Genomic DNA, 10,151 nt, shown 5'->3' with positions numbered 1-10,151 from the left:
TATAAAACACATCATAAAGGTGGGGTGTTTGAGGTTGAAAAGTGACATTCTGGTTAGTTCAGGAATTGCAAGTGAAGGCATTGTGATACTGCACAAATGAGAGCCTCTTTAAATGTATAGAAACAGAGTGAAATGTGTTAGTCACATGCACTGTGTTTTAAAGAATTATTTTTGTGGAAAACATATTTCTCATACTCAAAAACAGTAAGATAGAAGTACTTTGTAAATGATAAAATACACAGATATACTACAGTTCGTGTGACTTCAGAGAACTATTTAGTGGTGTTAAATTAACAGTATTTCGTAGAATTTATTAGCCATAAAAGTCCCCCAGAGCTGCCTACATAAGGCTTTAATTATTCAAAGGTTGCACTTTGGCACCTCAAACATCAGCAAACCCAGAAATAAGAAAAATGAGCACTTTTCATGGTGGCAATGAGAGACATTTTGTACAGGAGGCAGTCATGAAATTGGGAACCCCAGAGTTCAAGGAACCCACAACTGGAAGGTAACGTAGAACCTTGGGAATGAGTTATTCCCTAGAGAAAAGGAAGGAAGCACTTCGAAGGGATTGGGGCAAAGCAAAGAAGCCAAAAACAAAAAACAAAAAACGACGGGGGACAGAAAAGATAACATGAGCAAAGAAACCAGGAGCAGAAAGGTTAAGAAAGTCGCAGTGATGACTGAGGAAACCAGAAGAGGCAGAGGGAGCTGGCAAGAGCAAATCATTCAATAAAAACCAAGAAATGCTGAGACCCGGCAGGAAGCTGGTACAGGTCCTCCTTTTCTGTAGAGCACACATACTCCTCAGCGCCCCCTGCAGGCAGCATGGTACAGGCACAATGTCTTCCGCTCTCACCTCTCCAGGTGTCACACATGGAAATAGCCTGGTTTCTCTATTTTCATTAGAGAAAATAAAAGGTTTACTATCATTACTTGTCCTCTGGGACTTGGAACAACCTCCCCAGGAACAATCTTCAACATGCAGAGCAAAGGTTGTTATTTCAAGTGCCTTTGTTGGTCCTCTAGACAGAGTTGTAAGTCCTTTTCTCTGCATCTGCACTTGTCTCCTTACTCTGGTCCTAAGACACAGTACTCAAGTATTCCTCCAGTATTCACTGATGAGCTCTTTGAGGGAAGGCCATCTTTACAAACTCAGTGCTTAAGACTTGGTCTGGTATACACCATTTCTAACTAAAATCTGCTTAAGAAGGTAGGGAGAATCTTCCTCTGAGACTGTACAATTTTAGTGGCTCAGTACTTAGATGATTAAGACAACAGATATTCCAAGGACCCACACTTCCATCTGTTTTTGAGTGTGCCAAACTCTGTTCTGGGCAGTGGTGAGCATTTAAAGTCAATAATAAAGATGACACTAACAAAGGGTTATATCAGGTCATGCCTGCTCTGTGCCAGGAGCTGTGCTAAATGCCTTACATATATTGTTAATTCTCACAGCAAACTCTGCCCTCAAGAAAGTCAGATGAATGATTTAATGAGAAGCAGATAAACATATTACTAATAAACAATAAATACATTATAATACAATGCAGCAGGTAATACAAAGTATGGGAACTAGGAGTTAGGGGGTTACATTTCTGCATATGGTAAGGAACAGCTAGGCTTTCCTGGTGGCTCAGATGGTAAAGTATCTGCCTGAAATATGGGAAGACCCGAGTTCAATCCCTGGGTCAGTAAGATCCCCTGGAGAAGGAAATGGCAACCCACTCCAGTATTCTTGCCTGGAGAATTCCATAAACAAAAGAGCCTAGTAGGCTACAGTCCATGGGGTCACAAAGAGTAGGACATGACTGAGCAACTAACATTCTCTCATATATTCCTATTATTTTAAAGTTATTTCTTTCTCAAGGATACAAATAGTCCAAATAGACCAGGAAAAGTCCTTCCCTGAATGTTAGCCTTGCACAAAGAAAAAACAAACAAACAAAATAAAGCTCAGCAATATATTTTATCCCATTGAAAAGCAAAAGCTCCACATTACAATCTTATTATTTGGGAAGGATATATGAATTGCTTAAAAGTGCAAATATTATTTATGGTGCTTATATTTAACTAGGACGATAGTAAGTATTATTGCTCTTATTTCTCCTGCTTATTATAGATTGGTATTAAGGCATGACTATAAAGCTCTTTGAATAAATCATTTTAATTGCCTAGTAATATGAGTGTTCATGTTGATTAAGTGGATATTTTGCACATGGCTAAGAGAATTCTTCTGAGCTTTTTCTTTGGAAAGACAGCCTCATAAAGTGCCCTTTGTGGAATAAATGACTTTCCCATTATCAAGCTGAGTACCATGCAACTATTTTAAAAATTGTATCTAACCATTTGATCTTCATATAGAGAGATGCCTAGCAGAAAAGTGGGCTCCAAAGTAGCTAGAATATATAAGATTGAATTATGCTCCATGAAGCAGTGTGGTGAAGTGAGAAGGTGCTTATGTGGGGTAAAGATACACCAACTTTTAAGTACTGCTGAATGGTTGGTTGTAGGAATTGGTCTGTTCTCTGGGCTCCAGTTTCCCCACTTGTTAAATGCAAGATTGGGGCTCTAACTAGGATCTGATTCCTATTTTCTCTCATAGAGTCAGTCTAGACTCATGATTTCCCTTCTGAATGGAACACCATGATAGTAGGGGTATGTCCCTCCTAAGACAGTCAGGATAGTAGGAAAAAAGACATGACTTCAGAGATTTCAATAGGAAAGTTATTCTTTGTTATCATGGAACTTATAAGCATATTAGAAAGTGATGTTTTTAGAAAGCTGTATTTTTGAAAAATTATGCCCATTATGTTAAAAAAAAATGTACAGAAATGCTTCTGCTGCTGCTAAGTCACTTCAGTAGTCTCCGACTCTGTATGACCCCATAGACGGCAGCCCACCAGGCTCCCCCATCCTTGGGGGATTCTCCAGGCAAGAATACTGGAGTGGGTTGCCATTTCCTTCTCCAATGCATGAAAGTGAAAAGTGAAGGTGAAGTCGCTCAGTAGTGTCCGACTCTTAGTGACCCCATGGACTGCAGCCTACCAGGCTCCTCCGTCCATGAGATTTTCCAGGCAAGAGTACTGGAGTGGGGTGCCATTGCCTTCTCTGGTATAGAAGGGATCAAATGTTAAAAAGTGATTTGCTCTGGGTGGTAAGACAATGGGTCATTCAAATTTTTCTCTAAGTACTTTATATATTTTCCAAACTTTTTGTTTGTAATGAATATATATCATATGCATATACATATTCATATATTCACAAAAAATAAAAGCACATAAAAATAGTGTCCCTAATGTTTATAAAGTGTCATCAGTGAACCAAACTCTACCAAACACTTGTTTTTTCACTCTATGCATAATTTAAATTTTATTGACGCTAAAATAATTGACAGGAACAGATCAGTACCTCAGGTAAAAAGAGTGAATTCCAGGCTACCAAGGTTACTGCTTGTTACTCATCCAAGATCACACAGCTAGTGAGAGGTATAACTATGGCGTGAATTCAAGTAGTCAGCCCCAGAGCTCATGCTCTCTCCCTATGCCTTTTCCAGCTTCTCTAGGTTGCAGTTGTACATGGATTACAAAAACCCTGGGGCAGGCTCCTTGAACACTGGTTGATTATTTAATTTGGTTCAGAGTGCCAGTCATCAGCTGTTGCAGACCTTAAGGGCTGGCACTGTGACTGGTTAAATGTAAGTAAATGGCCTTTCTTTGTGGATTGCTTTCTCTTTTGAATAGCACCTTGAGATTCTCTCCAGAGAAGTAACTTTATGTTCTTAACATAGTTAATACTTAATTTTTCTGTTAATGAGCTTAATGCAGAACTAGAACTAAAGGTAAACTAGTTGCATGAGCATAAAAATTAAGTGAGTGTGTTAGACACATGTTTGGGTGGGTTATTTCCAGACTGAGCTTAGCTCAGTGATGTGATAATAGTCTTTCTTCAGCTGCATGTCAGAGCCTGAGCCAAGCATATGGGCTGTCTTCATGGATAACTTAGGCTGCAGCTACACAACAGGAGGGGCAGAGGCAAATTAGCTCTGTAGCTATGACCTGGCATGTATTTGCATAACTAGATTGGCAAGATCTTCTTAGGAAAGGCTGGCTGCCCACTTGTCCCAGAATATCATAAAATTGGTGGTTCAAATTGGGTGGTTCAATGCCCAAACCTGACCGTCATAGAATTGGAGCCTCAGAATGAGAATGAACTTCAGTATTATCCATCCCAACCCCTGCCCTATGTAGAAATGCCTAAATAACCCTTGACAAGTGGTCACCTAGTCTGAGTTAGAACATATCCAATGACACAGACCTCAGCATTCTTTTAGAGGACTCGTTTCATTTGGAGGGCAGTACTATTAGAAAGATCTCCCTATGTAACATCTCTTAACTGACTCTCATCTGCCCTGGGAAGCTAAAGAGCTGTGCAGTCCAAAATGGTAGCCACCAGTCACATATGGAGATGGAGCACTTGAAATGTGGCTCACACAATTGAAATGTGATGTAAATGTAAAATACACGTATTTCAAAAACTCAACATGAAAAAGTTTTACACTGATTATACATCAAAATGATACTGTCTTAGAATATTGGGTTAAATATAATACATTATTAAAATTAATTTCACCTGTTTCTTTTTACTTTACTTTTTTACTTTAAAATGTGGTGATTAGAAAATTTGAAATGACATATGTGATGAACATTTTATTTCTACTGGATAGCACTTCTGTAGAATATTTTAAGTCTGTAGCCTCTTACTAAAAGGCAGCCTTCAAATTTTGGAAAACTGCTCTTATGTTTCCTCTAATTTTTTTTTTTGTAAGTAAATGTCTCAAGTTCCTTCAGTGATTTTTACTTAACATAATTTCTAGACCTTTCTCCATTTATATATTCCAGTTTTTTGGTTTCTACATTCAGTGGAATACTGTAAACTGAAGACTGTAAGTAGGATGTAATGAGCCCTTAGGGGCTATTATCTCCATTGTTTTGATATTACACTTTTCACACAGTTTGCTGAAGTTTTTATGTGGCCCAGTTATGCTATTCAAGGATTCTTAACTTGGGGTCTGTGACCCCTGGTGGTCACAGATGGACTCCAACTGAAATGGTAAACAAAATTTTATGACCAAGGGCATTTATCTATGAGATAGTCTTTAGCGTTCATTGACTGAAAAAAAAAAAAAAAAACTACACAAGCTAAAAGTTGCAAGTTATATTTTATTCAGGGAGTTAACTGAGTACTACAGCCTGAGAAACAGGCTCTCAGATAGCCCCGAGATACTGTTCCAAAAAGGTAAGGGAGGAGCCAGAATATATAGAAGTTTCTGTTGAAAACAAATAAACGTCTATTTGAACATCAAAAGAGTACAGCTCATCACAAAAAAAGACATCTTGAGTTAATGATTTTAGTGCTTTTCTATGTATGAAACGATGCAAAAAGTCTGAGCCCATTGAAATTATTCCTTAGATATGCATCTTAACTGTCTAGGGTGAGTATCCTGTTTTTCTCCATCCTGAGTTCCTCTGAGGGTGCACCATCTCGGGGGCGGGGTTGGGCAGCTGCAGTGGTTGATGGTTTGATGATGGGCAATGTTTCTTGTTTACTGAAATGGCAGGCAACACTTTTTTTGTCCATGCTTTCGTAGATTTTCCAGAGATCTAAGATCGACTGGCAGGTGTTAAGGCTACAGACAATTAAAAGTCCTGGGATGTCTTCTCACAAAACCATTTTTTATCACAAGCTTCCATACTCCCATGTTTTGCATTTGAATTTTTTAATGGATGATTTTACATTTATCCCTATTAAGTTTATTCTTATTCATGTCAGCCTATTCTTTTAGTTTATTAAGACCTTTTGCCTCTCTTGGTTTCATTTGACATTTAATGAATTAGGCTTCTCTCTCAGCTTTGTCACACCTGCAGTTTTGATAAGCATGTCTTTTGTGTCTTCATCCATCATTAACTGAAATTTTGAACTGGATAAACTAACTATAGATAGCACTTGGGAGTCTGTCACTGTGACTTCCCTTCGGGTAGGCAGTGATTCATTAAGCTGCCGACATTCTTTGAATGAAGTTGTTCAATTAGCTACAAATCTACTCAATTGTACTGTCATTCACATCATTCCTGTCCACAGGATGTCAAATTCTTTGCTGAAATTAAGATATATTTTTGTCTGTGATATTCCCGTGATCTCCATGACCTGTAAGTGTGTCAAAAAGGGAAATGTGACTGGTTTGGTGAAAGACTGATTTGAGGAACCTATACCAGTTCCTAGCCATCAGTTCTCACAAGTTTTAAAATAGTTTGTTTGAGAATTTAGCTAGAGGCTTGACATCAAACCCACAGGGCTGTAGTTCTTGGAAGCTACAGCCCTCATTCTCTAACATCTTTCTGAAAATTGGAACAATTGTCTTAACTAAAGTATGCTTGAAAATTAAGTTTACATTGGATTGAAAATTAGAAATAACAGGCTTTTAAGTAAGCTGAGCCACAGTAATAAAAGGTGGTGATGAATAATGATGCATGAAGTTAAAGGATAAATTTGTGTGATGCCAGGGGCCTGGATAAAGATATAATCTACCCCTCAAATATGTTATGTCCACCAGTTTAAGCCATTTGTTTCCCCAAAGCAACGGAATTTGTTTATTACATTTTGTTCTCTGTTGACTCTTAATGTTCTTTAAGGTTCTGGAAACTATTATCTTTGAGATATCCACAGTTTATTTTGTCTTAAAGTCTAGAACAGCTAAATGCTTTTCCACTAAGAATCATAAACATTTTCTCTTCTATTAGGAAAAGCAGATGTCAGGATGCTTCCTCTGCTCAACCCTTAGGGCTTATCAAGTAGGACAAGGCTTGGCTTTCAAAGATCCCAAGCCAATGGCTCCCAAGCTGGAATCACCTGGAAGTTTTAAAACGCTGGTCTCCAGATCACATTCTCAGAAATTTGGATTACTGGCTTGGGTGTGGATGGGTGTCAGTGTTTTTTAAAGCTCTACAGGGGATTCTAATATATAGCCAACAATTCTGAAAGTGGAGTTCAGACCAGCAGCATCAGCATCACCTGGAACTTGTTAAAATGCAAATTTTCACTGCACGTCCCCCAGTCCTGCTGCCTCCAATCTGCTCCAATCCACAGAATCAGAAACTGCAAAGGAGGAGCTCAGGAAACTGTTTTAACAAGCCCTCCAGGTGAGTTGGATATATACCAAGGTTTGAGAACTTAGGTTGAAAGCCTGTTCTAGGCTTTCCTTTCTCCTGGAAAAAAGATTGCGCTGTCAAGTGCTATCGACCCTGAAAACGTCTGGTCTGAGGCCAATTAAAGCTCTCTAAAGCTGCAGGAGCTGGCAGGTAAGCTACACAGAAAGCTTTGAGCTCTCTATTCCCTCTTAGCCATGAAATCACAGTTTTGTCTTTAGTTAATGAGGCCTTAGCAAAACTATAGAGCAGAATGTTTGTCTGTAGAGCCTTATCTGATCCTGGTTCTAGAAACTTCCTTTTTTCCCCATGGCATCCTTCTCCTTTACCTAAAATCGTGGTCTCCTTTTACTCTTTTCATATTCATTTCCACTTACCAATCAGTTGGAAGAGAGGAACAAGCTAATCAAGATTAGGGTGTATATGTCTTAGCAGTCCTTCGTGTGTTAGAGTTTTCAGAATGAGATGCAATTTAACAGTATTGGAACATCCATTACCCCTCAGGAAGAAAGGAAACTTACACATATTGAGTGCCTTCCTCAGAACAGGCAGTTTACTTTCCTCTTAATGTTCATTTAATCCTCAGAAGAGGTGCTGCTATCACTCCATTTTAAGGGTAAGGAAATCAATGGTGGAATTTAAGAAACTCTGTCTGACTGTAGGGAAGGGGAATATTTTTTCCCAGAGCCCCTCAAAACATCACATAGAAAGAAAAGAAAAACATCACATAGGTTTCAGACTTTGATTTCCCATAGAGTTATATAGATTCTCAGCAGAATTAAACAGAAAAAAAAAAGTCTGTTTTCAAATCCACACTCTCTGCCTAGTTGCAGGGCCACACAACTATTGGGAACCTTTCTCTACTCGTGGTTGAAAAAAAACCATAAATACCACAGCAGGTTGAGCCACATGGGTCTGCTGACTGGTCAATTCCTAATAAAATTTGACATTTTTAAAGCTGCCAATAACCTATTATTAAATAATAATTACTCCTAAGTACAAAACAGAACTGTATGGAGGTGGGTATTTTCTCCCAGGAGGAAGTCAGTAGTGGTTAAATTTTGCTTACCTCTTGTCATAGGCGAAGCTCCCTGAGGCCTCCAGGAAAAATAAGACGGAATCCAGGTGATAAGGTATAACACCAAGTTTCACTTGTTCACAGGACGCTGCGTGCAGAGGCCTCGCACAAAACCCTTCAGACCATAGTTCCTGGCATCAAACAGCACCACTCGACACCTCAGCTTGGGGACTGTGTGCAGAAGCTTCTCATAAGATGTTGTGATTCAAGATGGCAGGGGTTTGGAGATACTGCTTTCAGCCTGTCCGTTTTGCAAGAACTCTACCCTCCTTCCCCAGAAGGGGAACTCTAAGAAGCAGCACCAACCACAACCTGTCCTGGAGGGGAGAGTGTGTGTGCTCTTGAGTGTGAGTCCATACCTCTTCATTCTCTGACCAAAAAACAAAACATTCTTTTGCTTCTGAACTGAACTGTCTCATTCTATTGGTGCAAGTGACACAGGGCAGGAAGATCTTTGTTAGGGTCTGACTTGAAAGGGTAGGTAACATTATCACGTTATTTGCATGAACATTAATAGAATCTACATCACATAATGTTCTAGATAATAGCTCTCAGACTTCCCCAGTGGTTCAGTGGTGAAGACTCTACACTTTCATTACAGGGGGCCACAGGTTCAATCCCTGGTTTGGAACTAAGATCCCACACGTCACGTTGCAAAATGAAAAAAAAAAAAAAAAAACAACAAAAAAAAAAGAAAAGAAAAATCGGTACTCAAAATGACAACTCATTTTCCTATTATCTCCTATTCATCAAAGCCTTTCCTACCATGCCCTCACCTGAAGATCTTTTAGCCCCTCTTGGCGTGCTCACAGAACTCATTTGCAATAGTACCTAAAACCCCAACTAGCTTTTGTATTTGTCTCCCCATACCCCATCCCCACAAAGCTATATATTTGTCAAAGGGGTCAACGTCTGATTCAGCTCTGTTCCTTTCTCCTGAGTTACCAAGAAAAGAGGAAACTGAATTTTATGAATCCATGGAAATTGCCTGGCCGTCTGAAAGAAGAAAGGAATGTGGAGAGGCATGGGGAGCAAAGCTGGATAGTCAGGCCTTGAAAACTAAGTAGAAGGATTTATGCTTAAGGTGAAGCAACAGGGAGCTGTGTAGAGTGTGGAGTGAGTGGTGTGGAAGTGCAGGCAGAAAGAGATGCAGACTGGATAGAACGAGTTCACGCTCCAACCTGTGAGCCAGCCGCTGCATACAGAGCTGTGTTAGGCGCATGCATATTAATGCTGAGAAACAGGGGCCCCAAAGAAAACGAGATGAGAATGTCTTCTAAGGGCTGAATCAGAGGGAGGAAAAAATATCACTCCAAAGCTTCTAGATCAGATAATTAGCAGAAGAATGGAAAAGTTAATTGGAAAAGGGTAGCAATCTGGGGAGTATAGAAGCTGGGGAAGGATGTTAGGTTACATTTCATTAGCTGGATTTCTCTTTCTTTGAAGTGTCAAGTGGACACACAGATCTCTTAAGATTTAAATTCTGCTTTTTCCTAGAAATATAACTTAAGGGTGAAATAACCTCATCACTCTTCACATTTTAAAGCATTCTTGTTTCATATGCTATCAATGTGGGTTTTAATTCTCTTTGGAAAATGAATCCTTTTCTGGGTCCCATGGGAGCTTTCCTTGTGGCACTTGCACAGACGACCATCTGAGCTGAGTGCTTGTTCGATAGGATGAAATATCGTCTAGGGCTAGCAGGGAGACGTCACGGGCCACCCACTGGACACCCTGGGAATGAAAACGAGGCCAAAGGTCTCATGTCTTTAACTGGAAAAGTACAATTTCAAGATTAACAATGGCAACCCCAGTGTGCATTACTGCTAGTGGAAACAAGCGTATGATATCATAACAGAGGAAGAAAA

The 10,151-nt window shown here is 39.5% G+C and overlaps 2 long non-coding RNA genes across 2 annotated transcripts; one reads left to right on the top strand and one right to left on the bottom strand.

Moving 5' to 3' along the window:
- Positions 1 to 285: 285 nt before the first annotated feature.
- LOC123334745 lies at positions 286 to 8,409 on the bottom strand. The gene is made up of 2 exons (XR_006552840.2): positions 8,275 to 8,409; positions 286 to 896 (listed from the first exon to the last, which is right to left on the bottom strand). It is a non-coding gene; the product is annotated as an uncharacterized LOC123334745 (long non-coding RNA).
- Positions 7,208 to 8,688, top strand: LOC123334744. Its single transcript, XR_006552839.2, has 2 exons — positions 7,208 to 7,358; positions 8,368 to 8,688. It is a non-coding gene; the product is annotated as an uncharacterized LOC123334744 (long non-coding RNA).
- Positions 8,689 to 10,151: the final 1,463 nt, after the last annotated feature.

This window comes from Bubalus bubalis, chromosome 8, assembly GCF_019923935.1.
Source record: "Bubalus bubalis isolate 160015118507 breed Murrah chromosome 8, NDDB_SH_1, whole genome shotgun sequence".
In the NCBI taxonomy this organism is placed as follows: Eukaryota; Metazoa; Chordata; class Mammalia; order Artiodactyla; family Bovidae; genus Bubalus; species Bubalus bubalis.
Note: the sequence above shows the minus strand (reverse complement) of the source record. Positions and strands in the feature narration are given on the sequence as shown.